Here is a 20,678-nt window from a genome sequence, read left to right as displayed (position 1 = left end):
TGTCTGGATATTGTCTTCAGCATCACTTGTGTGCGCTGACACTAGCCCGTACACGAAGGCCCTAAAACAAGTTGGGTGTGTGGTACGTGGGTGATGGGAATGCATTTCCCGGGGTAGACATGTTCTAGGTGGGAAGTGGGTACTCAGATTCACGTTGACAAAACCCGCCTCATACATGAGGGGCTGACTTAATCCAGAGGCCCCCGTCCACGAGCCTTACTGAATGTGGGCGACTCCATTCCGGGATCAGCTTGGAGTGCCAGGACCACAGCTCTGCCTCGAGGTGGTGATTTCTCCCCACCGGTGGTGGATGCCCATCCGTTCTCAGCCTCCGCTCCTATGTAGCTGACGGACACAGGCCATCACAGGCCCCTGCTAGCGCCAAGGGACACATGGCCACAGTACACCTGGCTTTAAAGATCTGTTACTATTAACGTTAGCGGTTCAAAACGTACGTGTTGCTTAAACATTTAATTTCGGCTTATTCTGGGTACAAATGTAGTAGATGTAAAGCATCACCGTCCAGATGCCATGATACTGCTTGATTCTATTTACAGTTTCTTTTATCAGCGTCAACACCTTTATGGTCAGCAAAGCACACTTAGAAAGCCAGTAGGTTTTATTTCTTTGGCCGGCGCTGCTCCTGTCCGAATTAACAAATGGAACCTTTTGGGAGAGCCGATCATCACTTTAGCCTAATAGGTGAACTTGATGAAAATGATGAATGTGAAGTTCACGTGACTTGTTCCCGTTGCGTTCAGATAACGTCATCTTAAATTGTGAGTGAAGATTAGTAATCTGAGTATGCATTTAAGAGTGTGTTTACAGCACCATTGCTCCAACAGGCCAAGTTCACTTAAAGAATAGAAGTAATTCAATAGCACGCAAGAATTTATTCAGTGATCTTCCTTCTTCTAAATGTCACTTAATATTTTGGGCACGGGATGAGCTACCTGGGCATTAGGGAGAACTGGTCCTCTAACAGGTATTTTCCATTCCCACTCAGCTGATTAGATTTTGCTTTTTTTTTTAGCATCTACGTAAGATGTCTTTCCACCTAAATCCAATAATTGTTGAACTCAACAAGAATTCTACATTCTCACTATACTTGCCAGGCTTACGCAGATCCTGGGGAGGGCTGTGAAGATGACATCGGATGGAACGCTGGGTCTTCCATTTACTTTGAGTTAGAGTCACAGCTTATGAGGCATGTAGTAATGTGAGTCCGAAAATGAACATGCAGCCAGCCTTCATTCTGTGCCCAAGGAGCCTCTAGGGTTCCCACCGAGGTGGCCTCTCAGCAGCTGCCACTGTGCAGCTGGAAATCAGATACCAAGCTTGTCCCCTTTGGTCCAGATGGCTCGCACAACACTCCTTGTGAGCACCAGCGGTATACTCTGCATGGAGGGAGGGACCTGCAACTTACTGCTCTTTGGGTCTCTGCAGAAATCCTGAGTATGGTTCAGTAAAACCTGAGGTGCGTAAACCAGTTTATAGTCTCTAAGCCTATTCTTTTAAAAAGGATCTGGATTCTTTTTTTTTTTTTTTAAGGTTTTATTTATTCATTCATGAGACACAGAGAGAGGCAGAAACACAGGCAGAGGGAGAAGCAGGCTCCATGCAGGGAGCCTGATGTGGGACTCGATCCCAGGTCTCCAGGATCACGCCCTGGGCTGAAGGCAGCACTAAACTGCTGAGCCACCGGGGTTGCCCAGGATCTTGATTCTTGATTCTTCACTATTCTCTTTGTCTCTTCCCCTGAAAAACAAGATAGACAAGGATAATTTTAAGTGGTTGGTTGCCTTTGCCTTTGACACAAATACCAAACACGTGAAGATCTATAACGCCGTGGGGTGGACTGAATTGTGTCTCCTACAAAATGCACGTGTTGAAACGCTCACCCCAGGACCTCAGAATGGGGCTGTGTTTGGAAGTGGGGTCTTTAAAGCAGGGATTAGAGTAAAATGAGGTCAGTTGCATGGGCCTTCACCCCATAGGGCTGCTGTCCTTATGGGAAGAGGAGATGAGGACACAGACATGCACCGACACCGGAGCACACGGCGTCTACCCGCCCAGGAGAGAGGCCTCAGGAGGAAGCAGCCTCAGCCCTGTCTGGTCTCAGACTCCCAGCCCCCAGAACCGGGACGGATAAGTGTCTGTTGAAGCTGGCCGGTATGTGTTCCTTTGCTGTGGCAGCCCTAGTAGACCAGCGCAGCCAGGTTCTGTGATCCCAAGCCATCTGGACCACTTCCCACTGAACCAGGGGGCAGGCTGCACCAGGGCGGTGGACAGTGAACGCTTAGGGCTGCTGGCTGAGTGCCGCGCCCACGGGACTACCGTGGAAGTTTGTCCGCTTTCACTTCTCCCTCTCCCTCTGCATGCCGCTCTGCCTCCTTGTGCTCTCCCTCTCTCTCAAATAAATGAGTAAAACCTTTAAAAAAAATAGAAGGAGAAGCAGTTGGTACTATATATCCCTGATTTCAGCTCAACACGATTCCTAGATTTTGGAATAATTTGCATCGCCCTAAGTATTTTTGGCATTATCTCCATATCAGTGCTTACACTGCTGACGTCCTGTTCCAACAGGCCCTCTGGAGGGGCTTCCTTCACAGAGGAGTGGCAGGATAGGCTGCTAGAAGGTAGATGCTGAAAAGAATGGAAGCTGTTCTTTGCATTGGGGGAAGGACGTCTTTAAAGTTTGCATTATGTGGAGGACATCTGCTGGTTTTCATTTATTCAAAAGGCATAAAAATATATAGATTCACCATTAAGCCATAAAGCCCGGGGCGGTGGGAAGCTAATTCTTAACAGGGTGTATCCATCGAGGACATGAGAAAGACACATCCATCTACAACACCGCGGTCATATATTTGTCTCTTAAAATTCAAGAAGAACTTAAATTATTGACATTCACTCAATGGAAGTGTCAGGATGTGACAGTGGGAAATGAGAAAAAAGGACCAGGGATTAATAAGGTTTATACATGTGTGATTATGATGTAGCGGTAAGAAGGGCCCAGGCCGTGGTGCTGCGTAATGGCTGGTGGGCAGCCTCGGGGAAGCTGTTGCACGGACTTCTGTGAACTGTCGGTAGCCACCGTTGACCTTCTGTGGTTCAAGTCCTTGTGGGTGAGATGTTCAGAAAGGATCATTCTTACGTTGTGTGTTTGGTGTGCTTAAGAGTCCTTGTACGGGGGGTGCCCGGGTGGCTCAGTTGGTCGAGACTCGAATATTCATTTTGGCTCAGGTCATCATCTGTGGGTTGAGGATTTGAGCTCTGAGACCGGCTCCCGTGCTGGACGGTGTCTGCTTGAGAATCTCTCTCTTGCTCCTCCCCCTGCCTGTGTGCTCGCTCTTTCTCTCAAATAAGTAAATCTTAAAAAAAAAAAAAAAAAAAAAAAGTTGTACAGTAGTCCCATTAGGAAAAAAGGAGCATAGACGCTCAAGAAAGTTTCTTACTGTGTTGGGTTCTTGCTGCCGGACTGACCGCTGGGCCACAAACCAAGTGGTATAAGACCACGCGAGTATTAGGACCGTGTGGTTGTGGAGGTCACAAATCCCTTGTCAGTCTCCTCAGGCTAGAATCAAGGTGTGTACAGGGTGGCATTCCTTTCTGGAGGCTCTAGGGGAGAGAACCGATGTCCTTCCCTTACCCAGCCACGTACCGCTGCCCGTTCCTTGGCTCACAGCCCCTTCCTCTTCTGCAGATCCATCGGCACGCTCCACATCTCCGACCATTCTGCATTAACATAGGCGTGTGTAGCCATCCACTTCCCTCCAAGCGCTGCTCTCCTTGCACCCCGTAGGTTTGGGGCTGTTGTATTTTCGTTTTCACTCATTCATCCCACAGTGTCTCCGGGGTTCCCTTTTAATTTCTTCTTTGAGCCTTGAACATACAGGTGCATCGTTGACTTTCCATGTGCTTATGAATTTCCCCCATCTTTTTCTATGATTGACTTCTAATTTCATCACATCGCCGATTAGGGAGATACGCTGTATGATTTCAGTCCAGCCTTTGCCAATTTATGGGGTCATGACCTAGGACACCGCCTTTTCCTGGAGAAGGTGTGTCAGCTTACAGTTGGGTGGAATGTTCCGTAGGTGTCTGCTAAGTCCAGCTGGTTGGTGCTGTTTTTTTGTTGCGTTTTGTTTTGTTTTAAGATTTTGGGAGAGAGAGAGAAAGAGAGAGCGCACACGCAGGGGGAGAGGCCGAGGGTGATGCAGGGCGTGATCCCAAGATGCTGGGTTCATGACCTGAGCTGAAGGCAGACGCTCATCTCACCGAGTGAGCCACCCAGGCGCCCCTGGTTGGCAGTGTTTTAAGTAGTTAATGGTATTAAATCTGGGCTTCCATTTCCTTACTACTTTTTAATCTAGTTCTATCCATTATTAGAGCTGTGATATCCAAATCTCCGACCACCACTGGTGAATTATCTGTTTCTCCCTCTAATTTTTTTCAGTTTCTGGTTTATGTAATTGGGGCTCTGTTGTTGAGTGCATACAGGTTTATAATTCCTGCATCTTTGGAATCTGGAATGATCTCCCTATAAAATGTTCCTATTAGACTTCTCTGTGTTGTTTGCAGAAGAGATATTTGCTTGAGTCTGTCTTGTGTCTGCCTCTTCTCTTACTGTTGGCACTGGATACCTTGGCCATCCTTTAAACCTTCTGCACCCTTCAATCTAATTGTGTTTTCTAGGCGCCAGTCACGTTGGGTCTGGCTGGGTCACATTGTTTTTCTTTTTTTTTTTTTTAAAAGATTTTATTTATTTATTCATGAGAGACACAGAGAGGCAGAGATACAGGCAGAGGGAGAAGCAGGCTCCATGCAGGGAGCCTGACGTGGGACTCGATCCCAGGTCCCCAGGATCACGCCCTGGGCCGAAGGCGCCAAACCGCTGAGCCACCCAGGCGTCCCTCTTTTTCTTTTCTTAAAGCCCATTGTGGCAGTCTTTACTTTTTAACTGGGGGTCTTAGCCATTTACATGAAATGCCATTCTTGATCAAATATGATTCCTGTATGGCATGATTTCCATATAAGTTATTTCCTTGTCATTCCTTTATTTTCCCGAGACTGCCTTTTCTCACGTTAACTGGATATATTCTAGTGCACGACTTTAATTCCCTTCGCGTGTCTTTTACGATGTGTTTTTAGTTATTTTCTTGGTGGTTACTCTGAAGATCACAGTTAACATCTGAACACGTGACCGTCTAGTTTGCATTAATGCCAACATAATTTAAAAAGTATACGGAAACTTTGCAAGGATATGGCTACATTCAGCCCCCCCTCATTTGGCTGCTACCGTCATTAGGATTACATCTTTGTACATTATGTGCTCATAAATAGAGATTTATAATTATCGCCTAAGCAGTTGTCTTTTAAATCAGATAAGAAAAAAGATTTGCAAACAGAAACACATTTATCTTGTCTTTTATGTCCCCCGGTGAGTACAATCACCCCGTTTGTGAACCATTACTTGAAGGCATGAAAATAGTGTTATAACATCCCTATTGAGCATAATTTACAAAGATTGTCAAAGGAATGTTTGAGTTGGTCATTGGATAATGAACCAAGAAACAAACATTCGTGTATAAGCAGTATTGCACGTTTAAGTATTCCTTTTTCTTTTTTTTGAAGATTTTATTTATTCGTGAGAGACGAGAGAGAGAGAGAGAGAGAGGCAGAGACCCAGGCAAAGGGAGAAGCAGGCTCCATGAAGGGAGCCTGATGTGGGAGTCGATCCCGGGTCTCCAGGATCACACCCTGGGCTGAAGGTGGCAGTAAACCGCTGAGCCACCCGGGCTGCCCACATTTAAGTATTCCTAAACCACGCGTGATGATACTCTCCAAAGCAAAAAATGGTATGTATGATTGTTGGGTTACACACCGCCTCCAAGTGAGAACTTTTCTTGGTGTGGTAAGCTCCGTTCAAATCCAAAACCTGTTGATGGAGAAGGCACATATATGCACCGTTGTAAGGACTCTAGCAGTAGTTTGAGCTGGGGAGAAGTCTGGGAGGAGAAAGTGGTTGGGTTTTATGCAGGCTGCAGGGTAAGGGGGCATGCATGGCAAGCTGAGAGAATGCCTCTCTTACCTTACACGTCCTAAATAGGGGTTGGTTTGCAAGTGCAGGATCAGAACGTGATCCTGCTGCGTGGGCAGGCTTCCTAAGTCATCCCAGGTGCAGGTGGAGCCTCGTCCGCGGTCGGGGATGGCTGCAGGCGGGGGGCAGAGGCTGCAGCCCGGGGCTCTTGCTGGTGGAGCCCCCGTTTGGAAGCAGGGGCACATCAGCGTGCTGTCCCAGGAAAGAGGGGAGCACGCTGTAATCAGCGTCTGCACCGTCTGAGATTCCGCTTTGAAAAACGCACGTGGGGAATGTAGGACAGCGAGCGTCTGTCAATTTGTGGCATGAAGAAAAAACTCGTCTGAAAAGCCTTTTATTCCACATGTGATCTGCTAAAAGTACGCATTTTTAAAAGTATACATTTTAGTTATTTTAGAGAGAAAATGAAAATGGGATGGGGCAGACGGAGAGGGAGAGGCAGGCTGCTTGGTGAGCAGGGAGCCCAATGTGGGGCCCCGGGATCATGAGCTGCAGGCAGACGCTTAACCCGCTGAGCCCCTAAAAGTCCGCTTTTAAGAAGCCAGAGAACAGGACGCCTGTGTGTAGTGCATGCCGGAGTTCCAGCCTTCCGGGCTCGTTCCTCTTCATTCTCTTTGTACGAATGAATGTAAAAGCGCCGTGTTGGCTTCGCGTGCGGCTCCTTTGGGCAGCTTGACTTACTGGCCGCGTAGCTCCCTCGATTCTCCGCCTGCACGCCCGGGCTCTCAGCACCATCCCGTGGCCGCGGGCCGTGGCGCGGAAACCACGACACGGCACACCGCACTCGGTGCCCTCCCCGTGGCCTGCGTGCCGTGCTTCTGCTGCCAGCCTGGAACCTGCAGCCGCCCCGGCGCCTCGCACACGCCCGCCTCCCCGCTCACACCTGTCTGTGGGTCCTGTCTGTGCGCCGAGCCTCCCGGCTTCACGGATGGAGCAGGCCGGCAGCCCGGGAGCCACGGCGCCTCGCTCTTCTCTTCGGTTCCCCCTGCCAGCCCGCCTGCCCCACAGTGAGAGGCCAGAGAGGACTGGCACCTGCTTTTAGCCAGGACGGTGGGGGGCGGGCAGACGACCCCCCAGGTTGCATGCAGTCAGGGTTTCTGCCGCCCTGTGCCCGCCAGCCACAGAGCTCAGTGGAAGACATCGGGAAGCAGGGGCGTGCCCTCCTAGAGACGAGGCCGGCGACGGTGCCCCCGACGGTCCTCTTCCCTGCCTGCTGCCCTTGGCTCTTCGTGACGGGCTGCTCTCCTGATGTTCTTACGTGCATCCTCCTGGGAGCCCATTAGGAAAAGCGCCTTCGCCTTGACTTCCACCCTCCCCTTACGGAAAGCACATGCTCTCCTCTGGCCGATTTCTTCCTGGTATAGTTCGTCCTCAGACCACCTCAGGGGACAGGGAGCCTCCTCCCCATTGCCCCGTTGAGGAAGCCGTTGCCAACGGGCTTTTCCTCTGACAGCGTGACACCGCCACGAAGGGGCCAAGGCGGCGTGCGAACCCATGTCTGCAGCTTCTGCACCTCTGGCACCAGATGCCCCTGCTGGCACAGGTAGCTTCGCACCCTGAGGATGGTGCAGCCGTCCCCGTGCGGGCCACGCGGACACGATGCCCCTGGCGTTGAGCAAGCTTGCCCCGTGTCTGGATGCCAGAGCAATGCTTCCCTAGCGGGCAGTGGTACCTCCCCTTGCCACCCAGGCAGGCCCCACACGGCGCCCCCAACGCCCACCTCACTCCTTTCCAACACCGCAAGAGCCTTCAGGCTCTGACACTTTGTCATCTGTTTCTCACGCGACTCTACCGACATGAAAACGGCACGGACCGTCACCTTAGCTTCTCCGTAACGGATGCCTCGACGCTGTTGCCTCGGTTAGTGCACCCCCCGGACGGCTGAGGCTCCTCTCCTAGCTGTCCAGGTAAGCCTGTCACGGGGCAGGTGAAGGATAACGGTGGGCCTTTTCAGGCACAGGTTCCCTGTAGGAAAAGCAGAGGATAACGTCCCTGTGGCACTCGGCTCCTGCAGCGCTCCGTGCCCAAGTGTCCAGATTCAGGGAGTGCCACGGCCCGGTGTTGCCTCTCCCAGCGTCTAGAACCGTCTTTGCAACGAGAGTGGATGAAGCACGGCACGTGTGAGACCTGGAGCCTGGGTTTGCAAAGGGACGGTGTCCGCAATTCAGAGGCACCTCGCCAGCGCCCATGAGAACCCGGGTGCCGTTCCTAGGACACGCAGGTGTGGGTGGCGCCCGGGAGCCCCAGGGAGCAGCAGAGAGACCAAGGGGCCCTCTCCCTGCCTCCCGTATGGTGTGGCTGCCCATGTGGCAGCCGGCTCTGGCGTGCCCCTAGCACATACGGCGGATGGTCGTGCAGGTTCCAGTGCCTGTCACCCCGTGAGAAGTGCCAGCACCGGTTGCCCCTCTTCTCCCAATTACTTTCCGTCATGTCCTGGCCGTGAACATGGACGACACGTTAGCTCTGTGGTTCCCACACTTGTGCAGGCGTCAGATACGTCCTGAGGGCTCGTTACGACCCACGTAGCCCGCGTCCCGGGCCCTCCTGTTGGGAGGGGCTGCATGGATCCGAGAATTTGCATTTCCCTCCAGTGCCCAGGTCGTGCGGGTGCTGCGGTCTGGGTTCCACACCTGGACACACACGGCCAGAGTCCCGGTGCCCACAACTCAGGGTCTGTACAGGGGCCGCGTGTGGAAGAGACTGTGCACGGGATGCCAGTGTGTGTCAATCCCAGATGACCCCCAGACCTGAAAGAAGCCATCCAGACTCAAAAATCTCATCTTATTTATTTTATCCATTCATTCGCTCATTAAATTTTCTTGATTTTAAACTGGCCTAATAGCATCTGTGTATCAGTAACATACCAGTAAACATCAAGAGCAGGCAACGCTTTGTAAACTGAGTCCCAGGCTGAGTTTGGGAGATGTTTAACTCGGATGGCACTTTTTTACCGCTTTCAAATTCCACAGTTATTTCCCTGAATTTCCTCCTGTTTTAGAAAATATTTGTCCCCAATCTGGCGGTTTCCTGGGGCTCAGTAAATATCCACTTTTTGCCTGTCTGGGGACACCTGTCCTTGAGCTGGCAGGTGTCCAGGAGCACCTGGGGTGTCCCTAGGGAAAGCTCCCCTCACACCTGAAACCCTGAAAAAGCCTTTATTTCTTCCTAGGCTGATGGTATGAGGCAACACTGCTACGTCTTTTGTCCTTGGTTACAAACATCAGGATTTCTGAAAGACAGCTTGGTTTTTGGTGGGCAGAGAACCATGTTGTGTGTCCACATTCTCGTCCTCATACCCCTGGGCTGACCCAGGGACAGCAAGCATAGCACCACGCTGTGCTCCGCACCCCCTTCCTGACCTTGTCCCGCAAACACTAGATCTCAGTGGCCGTTGTCTTAATGCATCTGTCCTGACCTCCCACGGCCCTGCTTTTAAGGCAGCTCAGAGACCCATGGGAAGGGCAGTGTTTTAAAGTCTTGTAGGATTTTCGCTTCAGATCGTCTCCAACCCTGGAAGGGCTCAGTTTTGTGTAAGACTGCCCCTGTTTTGAGGACATCACTATACAATTTGGATGGAATCGGCAAATTTCCTCTACAACGGCATAGAAATGACATTTTACATAGAAAAGTCAAGTCCCAGGAAACTGTCATCATGCTTAGCTTCAAGGATGTTTTTTTTTTTTTTTTTAATTTTTATTTTATTTATGATAGTCATACAGAGAGAGAGGCAGAGACATAGGCAGAGGGAGAAGCAGGCTCCATGCACCGGGAGCCTGATGTGGGATTCGATCCTGGGTCTCCAGGATCGCGCCCTGGGCCAAAGGCAGGCGCCAAACCGCTGCGCCACCCAGGGATCCCCATCAAGGATGATTTAAAATGTCCAGGTGGATCCCCCGTAGTGTGACGCCGTGTCCACACTCAAAGCAGGGATGTTTCCGTAACTCCCAAAAGTCTCGTGCCCCTCCAAAGAGCCTCCCTCTTTCCGTTCCATCCCAACGTAGGCGGCAGTCTGCTTCTCAAACTACAGAATGGTTCCCACTTCTTTCACTGACCCTAGTTGGCTTGAAACTCATTCATGTCTTGTGTGGACTGATAGGTTGTATTTTTGTTTTTATTGCTTCTGCTTATACGGTCAGCCTACACTTAACTTTGCAGGAAACCACCAGACTGTTTACCGAAGCGGTTTCTGTGCTGGGTTGTGTATTACGTTCTTATTGATGCTGTCACAAATTCTCGCAAATGGCCTCATGGCTCGTGGCTCAAAATAGCACGAATTGATTGCCGTACTGTTGTGGAGGCCACAAGTACGACATCCGTCTTGGTGGGCGAAAATCAAGGTGCTGACAGGGCTGCGTTCCTTCTGGAGGCTCTGGTGCGGGATGGGATCCCTTTCCTTGCCTCTGAGGACCTTCCTTGCCTTGCCGTCATCTCACTCCCAGCGTGTGTGTCTGTGCTCACCCCTCCTCTAACTCTGACCCCCCTCCCCCCCGTAAAGACCCATGTGATGACTTTGTGCCTGCTGCATCATCAAGGACCATCGCCCCATCCCCAGACACAGGAGCACGCTGCAAAGTTCCTTTTGCCTTGTGAGGTACGATAATTATAGGTTCTGGGGATTAGGTTGTAGATAGTGGAGGTTTTTGTGTCATCATTGACTTGTGATGTTAGGTTCTTTATATATTCTAGATGCAGGTCGTGTGTGTTGTGTTTTTTCCTGTGTTATGACTTGCCTTTTGTTTTCTTACTGATGGTTTCCTTTAACTTTAACGGATGCCCCTTTATATGTGTGTTCTCCTATGGCTCTTGCGTCTTGTGTTCTGGTATGAAAACTTCATAGAACCTAACATTGCAAAGATGCCCCATGTTTGCTTCTCCAAGTTTGATAGTTTTGATTTTATGTTTAGCTCTATGGCCCTAAGCACCAAAATGTCCATTTTTTGCCCCCTTTATATGGGTATATTTCCATTACATAGAGGTGTGATCTAGCAACATTTTTTGAACCAGTTCATCTTTTAAATGACTTTTTGGGGGCACCGGGGTGCCTCAGTTGGATAAGTAGCCAACTCTCGGTTTTGGGCCAGGTCATGATCTCCGGGTTGTGAACTTGAGCCCTATGTCAGACTCCGTGCTCAATGGGAGCCTGCTTCCCTCTGTCTGGCGCTCCCTCCACTCACACACTTTCTTTAAAATAAATAATTAAATAAAAAAAATAAATAAATAAAATAAATAAATAATTAAAAAAAAAAACCAACCTAGTTTTCAAAATTGAGTATGGATTACCAGAAAAAACAATCCTTAGAGTGACACCCATTCGTACTAACTGAAATGATTGATAATGCCAGCGAATCACGTCAACTGCTAATGAGAAGCTTGACTTTACAAAGGACGACTCAAATAGCTATTACTGGTCCTTATTTTGAGCAGCCACATTTATTATCACTCCTCTACAGTTGAAAACTGATAGTTTACCACCACGGGAAGCTATATATCAAATGCTTAAATACTTCTCTCTCAGCCTGCTGGAGCAAGCAAGCTTCCAGTTCGAAGCGAATATCCCCGTGACTCATCATTTCATGCTCGTCATTTATTCATTTCCGTTGTTTACGTCCCTGAACATAAGGAAGCGTACCTTTTCCATACAACTTTGTTTGTAAAGGTTAAGTAGCTACCACAGAGACAATGCGAGCATCCTTATGCCATGGGTATAGAGCTTGTGGGGTGTCTGTGGACATGTGGGAGAAAGCACCTGAGTGCCAGTGGTGGACTGGAACCTGCACTGTTTGCTGGAGAACACGTGCCTGGCCTTCCTTTCCTCGTATGTGCTCACCATCTTATTATCTTTTTTCTCCTACCCGTACTGCCAGCAGTCCATGTCCTCACACACCCTCCCTCTCTGCCTGACTGTCCAAAGGGACCTTTCTTGCCATGCAGTCATTGGGGTTAGGGGATGGTGACATTTCGGTACATGCTGATAAGTAGATTGATATGTGGGCAATTTCTCAATCATAGTCTTTGCAAAAGTGTCCCATATTCTTGTATGTATTTGGCTGTTTCTGTGTTTATTTTTATCAACAAACATGCCTGGGCTGTTTGATTCTGATCAGAGATTTATGTCACTTCCAGCAACGCCTGTATAAGCTTTAATTATTGGGTTTTTCTCAGGGCCTATCACACAGTAGGTACACAATGTTCATTTTATCGAATCTACCATATTTGTACCTTGTGCCATTGCCGTGTACCCAAGATCGTCAATGTCTGCTTTTTTTTTTTTTTTTAAGGTTTTATTCATTTGACAGAGAGATTGTGCACAAGCAGGGGAGCAGCAGGTAGAGGGAGAGGGAGAAACAGACTCTTTGCTGAGCAGGAAGTCCGATACAGGACTCGATCTCAGGACCTTAGAGTCATGACCTAAGCCAAAGGCAGATGCTTAACTGACTGAGCTGCCCTGGCACCCCAGGGTCTGCTTCTTAAGATCGTTCATCTCAGCTCTGCTCCATGGTGCATGTCATAGTGTGACTTCTGTAATACAAGACGTTTCTAATTCATAAATATCTGTTTCAGAAGAGTCTCTGAGAGCAGTCATTTGAAACTTGGCCTAAAGTTTAACTTTGGGGGAAAGAAATCAATTTTATGTTGGTTTGGGTTCTAGCTTATATCATGACAGGTTGGTTGTTTCCCGTATCCAAGGCATAAATGAAATAATTTGTATTGCATTGAAGAGCAGTGAGCAGATGATATTTTTGCATCACCGGTACTTAAGCAAAGTGGGCTAACAGTACAATTAAAGGTAGCTTTATTTTTTGTTGTGGTTTATCGCGTCTGCTGTTTGTTAATGGAAGGAGATCTGGATAAAGATTTATAGCAATCCTGAAAGGACAGGGTTTCTGTTTGTGGCTTTCCACGGCACTAGATTTTTTTTTTTTAATAATAAATTTATTTTTTATTGGTGTTCAATTTACCAACATACAGAATAACACCCAGTGCTCATCCCGTCAAGTGCCCCCCTCCACGGCACTAGATTTTTACAAAGCTCTTTGCAGGGCAGGGACTTCCTTTCCTTGGGACATACTACGTCTGGTTTTTGTTGGCACACAGCTTCACTCCGGCTTTGAAGCGTTTCCCACGAACCACCCTCCTGAGGGCAGCAGAATCCTCGTGATCCGCATCAGATGAGGGAAACGATGTGGACTGGGTTAGTCCCGGGCGTGGAGCTTGGGGCCAGAGAGTTGAACCCAAATGCAGCCGTGTTCATGCCCGTGCCCACCGTAGTGCCAGGACTCTGTAAGGCTTCCTGACTGTTGCAGTTCCTCCTAGGCACCCTGTCGTCCTCACCCAGGGTTGTTTGCTGTGGAGGTGCCGGGGGATACTCCATTCCGAGCGGCCACAGCCACAGCAAGGCTCGGAGGACGCAGGTGTGCCTGTGTGAAGAGGTGTTCGGGCCGGGCGGCGGACCATGCGGCGAGCGCCTGGGGCCCCAGCGCCTGCCTGGGGTGTGATACAGGTGTGCTTACGGGTTGCTGGGTGGCCGGCCGGCAGCATCCACACAGGGCCCGCGCTCCTCGGCTTCTCACTGGTCACTGACGGTTTCCTCTGATGGGACTGGAATGTGTGGGGCCAAGCCAGCACCGTTTCCACCCTTCCCAGCTCACCAGGTGGCTCTACGTGTTGGCATCTCGTGTCCTTAGGATACAGACCTCTGCCCCTGGGTTGCATGCTCATGCTTCCCCGTGCTGGGTCCTGGTCCAGAGGTGGAGCAAGGATGCTCAGCCTCCCTCTGTCGGGGTCCCGGTGTCGTGTAGCACCTTCCTACTACGCCCGGTGGGGCACTTGCTGGGGCCCTGGCTGGTCACGGACACTCTGAGCCAACCTGCCCCAGCAGGAGCATGCCCCGAAGCCACTCGGAGCCACATAATAGCTCCGCCAGCGGGATCTGGGCTCTGCTGTGTGCCGGGAGCGAGTGGAAAGAACAGCGTTTAGCGGCTGTTGCCTGCAGTGACCTTACACAACAGCTTTTGCCTTTAGGGTTCTAGCAATTATTAAGCAAGCTTGGCTGCCTTAAGAAGTCAAGAAGAGCCCAAGGCGACCTAGATATCAGATCTAGCGCTTTCCGACGGCTCGGCTCCGGTCTCCTGTGAGGTCTCCCGTGAATCACCGGTTTCCAGGCCCATGACATTCAGAGCTCAGTGTTTCAGATAGCTGTGCCACTGACCCAATAGTCCATTTTTGGAAAAGAACTCATGTTTTTCAGTGATGTCCTTCATAGGGCCGGAAGTGCTTTCACTAGGGGGAATCAAACCCCACACAGGAGTGTGCAGATACCAAATGCGAGGGGTGGAGTATTCGTTCTCGAAACAAGGCCACCGATGGCAACTACGACTTTGATTCTCTGGTCTCAGTGCTAGAAAGTATTTTCTTAATTTCCAGTTGAGAGAAGAATGAACCAATTAACTGATTCTTTCAGTGTGTTTTATTAACGTGGGTTCCGTTAACGTGTTCCATTAACCCGCCTGTGTTTTTATTCCTTAAAACAAAGCGTAGTGTGTGAGGTGTTTTTGCAGAGGAGGTGTGCCCTTGCCGGGTGTGACCCTGCTGTGCAGGGTGTCCCCTGGCCCCCTCATCTCCTCCCCGGGGCACCCAGTTGACTCCAGTTAACCGACAACTCCAGTTAACAGAAGTCGTTTGCTGCGGCCATTAACTTCAGAAACAATGGGGCATATTCAGAATTACTTACCTTCAAAAACGTTTCCTCCACGAAAAACATATTAACATGCATCTCATCTGGGGTTAAAGAAAGGAAATAGAAACATCGACGTTGGAATCTATGTCATAGGTGATTTTTTCCCCCTTAATTTCTATTCATACATCTATACATGTCATTATTCAGATTAAGGTTTTCTGAAAGTTGATCCATTTTTCAAATTACTGATTTTATAAAACACAGGGCTTTGGTAAGCACATCAGATAAGTGGGTTTTTTTGTTGTTTGTTTGCTTTTTTAAGATTTCATTTATTTATTTGAGAGAGAGCATGAGCCGGAAGTGGGGGGCAGATTGCAAAGGGAGCAGGCTCCTTCCTGAGCAGGGAGCCCTAGCGAGGCTCGATCCCAGGACCCTAGGATCGTGACGTGAGCTGAAGGCAGATGATTTGCCGACTGAGCCCCCCAGGCGCCCCTAAGCTGTTCTGATAGCATGTGGTAGGTGCCTGGTAGCTGCCAAACAGTTTTGTTGATTTCTTCTTTGTTGATTCCTTTCACCTAATACAGTCTACTACTGGTTTCTGATTCTCAAAGTGTGGTCCCCAGAGGAGCAGCATCAGAAATGCAAATTCCTGGTCCCACCCGAGATCTGCAGAGTCAGAAACTGCAGTGGGACCCTGCCATGTGTGTTCTATCAAGAACCCGCACGGGAGTCGGGTGTGTGCTGATGTTACCTGGGGTGCCTGGGTGGCTGGGATGGAGCCCCACGTCAGGCTCTCTGCTCGGCGGGGAGTCTGCTTCTCCGTCTTCCTCTGCCTGCCACTCTCCCTGCTTCCGTGCTCTCAGTCAAAAAAAAAAAAAATCAGCTTAGAAAAACGACACCACCAGTTTTATCAAACTGTATTCAACGCTGGGTATTTATTATTAAAGCTATTTTACAGTTAAAATACGGAGTGCTCACTCCACCCCAAAACACTGCTGTATTTGTGAGAGAAAGCTGCCAGACAGCTCCAGCATCGTCTTCTGATCTGCCCGGTTCTGACAATTTGATTTTCACTCAAGATGAGCTCTCCAATGTGAAAATGTGTTTGTGTCTTCAAGAAACTGACCTGTCACACAGACTCTGGCTTTTGATCACCCCACCCCACCCCCCCCCTTTTTTTTTTTTTTTGTAATCACAGATAATAAAAGTACGACTCTTTTGGAGATGACGTTAAGTTCTGGAAGGAAGCATTAAATTGGTCTGTCGTGGTGTGCAAGGTGCACAAGCTGTAGCCTGCCTGGCGAGCAAGCGTGGTGTGCAAGGTGCACTAGCTGTAACCTGCCTGGCGAGCAAGCACTGCGGTGGGTTCAGAGTCTCTCTTCCAAACCGTATGGAGCTAGTTGTATTGAGATTTTTACATCATCAATTTAAACTTAAAATGTTTTATAACACGTGTGGCATGGGACCTATATAGTAGGTAGGGTGGGGTCTGGGGCAGCACCCATGTGTAAACCCACGGGGATTCCTACAGACAAGAGTATGAAAATTCACACAAGGAATAACAAATAATCTGCATTAAGCCCTCCTCATGCCGGTGCAGGTCAGATGTTGCCACTGAATCAGAGACTTTTCAGGTTGCAGATGTTTATGGATTAAGGATTTGGAAATGAGGGATCATGTTCTTGTACGGGGCCGGGCAGTGAGTTAACAAGTGTCGTGAAGCTGTTTCCACATGCCTGGCAGGTATCGTACTTTTGTGAATACATTCCAAGCAGGTGATGGGTGTTTGGTCTTTGTTTCTAAGTAAAATATGTCTGGCAGGGCCCTATGACTTGTCATATTAAACAGGGTTTCGCCCTTACTGGAGCACTGCTGTACGGAGACAGGCAGATCTTGAGGTCTCCTAGGTCAGGGATGCTTAGTACTTACGAGTCCTTCCACAGAGCAGGCGCGAGGGAGGTGTCTTCGCACCCTCCCTCCTCCCCCTCCGCCGAGGGTTCCATAAGATGGTGCAGGACTTGCCCCTGGCCAGGCGCTGCACTCACAGCTCAGCACAGACTGTTCCTCTTCACCGACATGACACGCCAGCCAGGAGGCGTGTGGTATCCGTGCTACTGTCCCCATTCTGCAGATCTGTCATCCAAGGCCCCGCCAGGGGCTGAGCACCTGCTGGCAGATTTCAGTGGCTTGCAAGCGGCAGGGCAGGGTCGCAAACCGGGTTCCCGCCTTCAGAGCTCCTGTGGCCGCCTACAGCCAGCATCTCGTCACAGCCAGCCCTGCAGGCCAGTGCTGCCTACGTGCCACTGCTGCCCGGGGAACAAACCACAAGTCAGGAACGTTGAAATCTCAACCCAGGACTGGCAGCTACACAGTGGCCCAGCTGGGAATTGACTGCTCTTCTTTCAGACTCCTGATGCCCGTTCTTTCTCCGAATACCTCATTCCAGGTCTGGCTTGGGAGCGGAAACCGGAATGAGCAGAGAAAGCAGGTCTTATCGTGCGTGCTTGTCTGCTCTGAGGCAGAGCAACTGCTCTGGAATTAGGTGCCTGTTTGCCTGTTTGCAGGAGCACAGCTTCCTGCACAGGAGATGTGGGAAAACACCCTCACCCCTACTCATTATGGGGTAAAATGCAAACTGGCACGGTCCTCTGGGAGCAGGGATGGACTCGGCAAGCATTTCACTACATCCTCAATGACAAGAAAACAGCATTGTAGGACCCGGGCCTGAGAGGCCGCCGTCCCTAGCCTTCCTGCGGGTACAGGGATGCCCTTCTGCAGCACGTCGATGAACTTAAACCTAAATGCGTCTCATTTCCCCACCTGGGAGGGCAGCCTGGTACCCATGATGACACCCACCTTGTGGCCACTGTACCCACTTGACCGGGGGCTCATCTCCCGTCTGACACCCCCGTGTCACCACTTACCTGATCAACTCACCTGCATCCCATCAGCTCACCTGCATCCCATCAGCTCACCTGTATCCCATCAGTTCACCTGCATCCCATCAGCTCACCTGCAGCGGCTCCCCCACTGCAGCATGGGTTCCCCTCTTCCAGCAAGAAGGGAGGCTCTCCTTCACGAGGAATGCTTTCCTAACACCTACGGACCGTCGTGCCTTATATGGCCTGTAACATGTGATGTTCTTGTGTGAAGTGACACAGAAGCAAGTTGCAGAGCTTGGAGCTCGCTGCCTCGCTTGTGGACAGGGGGACCACATGCCTCTGATAGCTTGCTGGGGTTCTTTTGTGCTCATCTTTGGAACTTCTTCCTTTCAAAACGCTGTCCCTTTAATTTCTAAGCATGCTGTCATGAGCTGGCGCAGTCATCGTTGGATCTGAGGACTTTAATTACTTGTTTAGATCCTCGCTTATTCACTGAGGATTTGGGATGATTTTATCTACATTGTGAAGAAAAGTGGTCTGCACAGTCTCCTGCAGATGCATAATCCCACAGCTCAGTGTCTTTTAAATTAAAAGCCTTGACACGAGGCTTTAAATAAACACTGTTTAAAGCGTTTTAAAGGCCATCGCTACGTTTCTGTCTTTGGGATTAGTGTTTCTTTCACGCCCCTTTCTTCCTTGTCGTCCAGTTGGCTTACCAAGAGTCCCCGAATGCCACCTCCGTCGACCGCCCGGCCTCTGCTGCTTCCCACGCTTGACTCCCACGCTTGACTTTGCTCTTTAGACCCGACACTAGTTTCTTGCTCTCACTTAGTGCCTGTCGTTTCCTCCTGTTGGACATTTGGAGTCCTAGAGGCTTAGTCTGAGTACCAGGGAGGAAAGTAAAAATGTGCACTATGGCCTGTCCGTCCTTCCCCATCTCGCAGAGCCCTTGCTCTGACCCCCGTGGAGGGGTGCACATAAAAGGAGCTTTCGTTACCAGAGACCCTTGGCCACGGAGGGCTTGAGGGCACCTTCCTGCTGCTGCTCATGGGGAGGAACCAGCCCTCCCTCCATTGTCTGCCACCTTCAGGAACAATATATACAGGTGCAGCGTGGGTTCTAGAAAACCCCGAGTCACTCAGCTGGCTATCCAAACCATGGCTTCTCTACACTTGAGTGACCCCGGAAATGTTTCCTTAAAGCCTCACCATCTTTTGTGCCAGCAAAAGAAAACCAAACCAAAACAGGTATTTCCCTAACACAGAGGTCACATGGGAGCCGTCTCAAGTGCCTGCAGGGGTGGGGCGCCGGGGACCTGTTTGTTCTGCACATTTTCCAGTGCCGCAGGAACATCCAGCCTGTGCCAGAGAAGCAGAGGTCCCAGGTCGTTCAAGTGCCAAAGATGAAATGGCACCTGATGCTCGGCTCTCGCGAGTTGTGCCTCAGCAGGTGTCACCCACGCTGATGGCTGAAAGGAGGGCTGGGGCTACATGGGCCAGTCGGTGCCGATTCCCAGAGTCCACGGGAGAGGCGGTGAGGGCAGCTGTCCAGCTCAGGTCTGAGCACGAAGAACCAGGCATCCCCCAGCAAGTGCAGGGAGCCCCAGGAGAGGGATGCGTGAGTGGTGCCATGCGCGGAGCCCCTGGCCAGAGAACTGTTGGTAATCCATGAGCAAGCCCGGGAGCAAAGCCAGGGGAGCTGTGGCGCAGACTGGCACAGGAGGCACCGCCTGCAGAGCCCTTCGGGCGTGGGCTGTAGTGCCACCCATAGGAGGCCTTCACTTGCAAGGGAACTCGCTGCCCTTTGCCCTCGGGTCTTGGGCTTGGCACAGAGGTGGCGGGTGTGCTGTACGGCCCAGGTGTCCCTTTACCTGCCGTGGGACAGATGCACACACAGGTGACACCAGAACAGCCACGCTCCCGAGCGACAGCGCCGTGCCTCCTGCCGTCTGCAGACTCGGCGATGTTGCCACACGCACAGGAAGCGGTCTTGTTATCGGGCCCAACTGTACACGTTCGGTTTAGACTGTGCAGCGTCTCTGTGGCTTCACGCACTGCATGAGGCCCTTACTGCTGAGATTAGAGGGGCTGGTCTACCTCCTAAACCAGCCGGAACGGGAGAGGTGTGTGTCTTGCCAGCCGTGTGTGCGCAGCCCCCGTCCGTCACCTCCTGGCTTCGCTGAGTGCCCGTGTGGGTGCCACCACCAAGAGTGAGGCGGGGGCCCTGAGTACGCCTCCGGACACGGCCCTTCTGCCTTCCTTCGGGCACCTGCACTCAGCCCCCTGTGGCTTCCCAGATCTGGAAACGCTTGCCTTTGGAGACGTGCATCAGGTCTCACCAGCATGTGTCACCACGTTTGCATTTTCAGTGAACTGATCTTTCAGGTGTATGTCATAGTGATTTTTACATTTTTATCCATTTAAATGACCCAACAACAATCCAGTTGGCATAGGTCCACCTCGCAGGTCCCGTCCAGTTGGCGTTGGTCCACCATGGGGGCTCATCCAGTTGGTGTGTGTCCACCTACAGGGCTTGACCAGTTAGCATAGATGCACCTCACGGGACCCAGCCAGGTGGCCTGGGTGACCCTGCACAGTTATCGCAGCCGTACTCACTCTGTTACCCGTGCTGTCCTCTCTATCCCGAGACTCATTTCATAAGTGGAGCTTGTACTTCTGAGTCCCCTTCATCTGTCTCACCCATCCTCTCACCCCGCCGCCCCTCTGGCGGCTTGGGTACAGTTGGCATGGGTCCACCACGCGGATCCTGTCCAGTTGGCATGGGTCCACCATGCAGGTCCCGTCCAGATGGCATGGGTCCACCACGTGGGTCCCGTCCAGTTGGCATGGGTCCACCACGCAGGTCCCGTCCAGTTGGCACGGGTCCACCTCACGGGTCCCGTCCAGTTGGCATGGGTCCACCACGCGGGTCCCGTCCAGATGGCACGGGTCCACCACGCGGGTCCCGTCCAGTTGGCACGGATCCACCACGTGGGTCCCGTCCAGTTGGCACGGGT

General features: G+C 50.9%; 1 protein-coding gene and 1 long non-coding RNA gene across 8 annotated transcripts in view; one reads left to right on the top strand and one right to left on the bottom strand.

Moving 5' to 3' along the window:
- LOC112652425 (pseudouridine 5'-phosphatase) overlaps window positions 1-20,678 on the top strand; it is a 133,599-nt gene that overhangs the window by 12,740 nt on the left and 100,181 nt on the right. The window lies entirely within an intron of this gene.
- Window positions 1,537-20,594, bottom strand: LOC125754733 (uncharacterized). Of its 6 annotated transcripts, none has more exons than XR_007409523.1 (6): window positions 17,718-20,587; window positions 16,706-17,086; window positions 15,532-15,636; window positions 14,835-14,881; window positions 7,923-8,068; window positions 1,537-1,758 (listed from the first exon to the last, which is right to left on the bottom strand). It is a non-coding gene; the product is annotated as an uncharacterized LOC125754733 (long non-coding RNA). The 6 variants fall into 6 exon arrangements; XR_007409520.1 differs by having other exon boundaries at window positions 17,794-20,586; XR_007409518.1 differs by having other exon boundaries at window positions 15,532-16,073; window positions 16,119-20,594.

Source organism: Canis lupus, chromosome X (genome assembly GCF_003254725.2).
Source record: "Canis lupus dingo isolate Sandy chromosome X, ASM325472v2, whole genome shotgun sequence".
NCBI lineage: Eukaryota > Metazoa > Chordata > Mammalia > Carnivora > Canidae > Canis > Canis lupus.
Note: the sequence above shows the minus strand (reverse complement) of the source record. Positions and strands in the feature narration are given on the sequence as shown.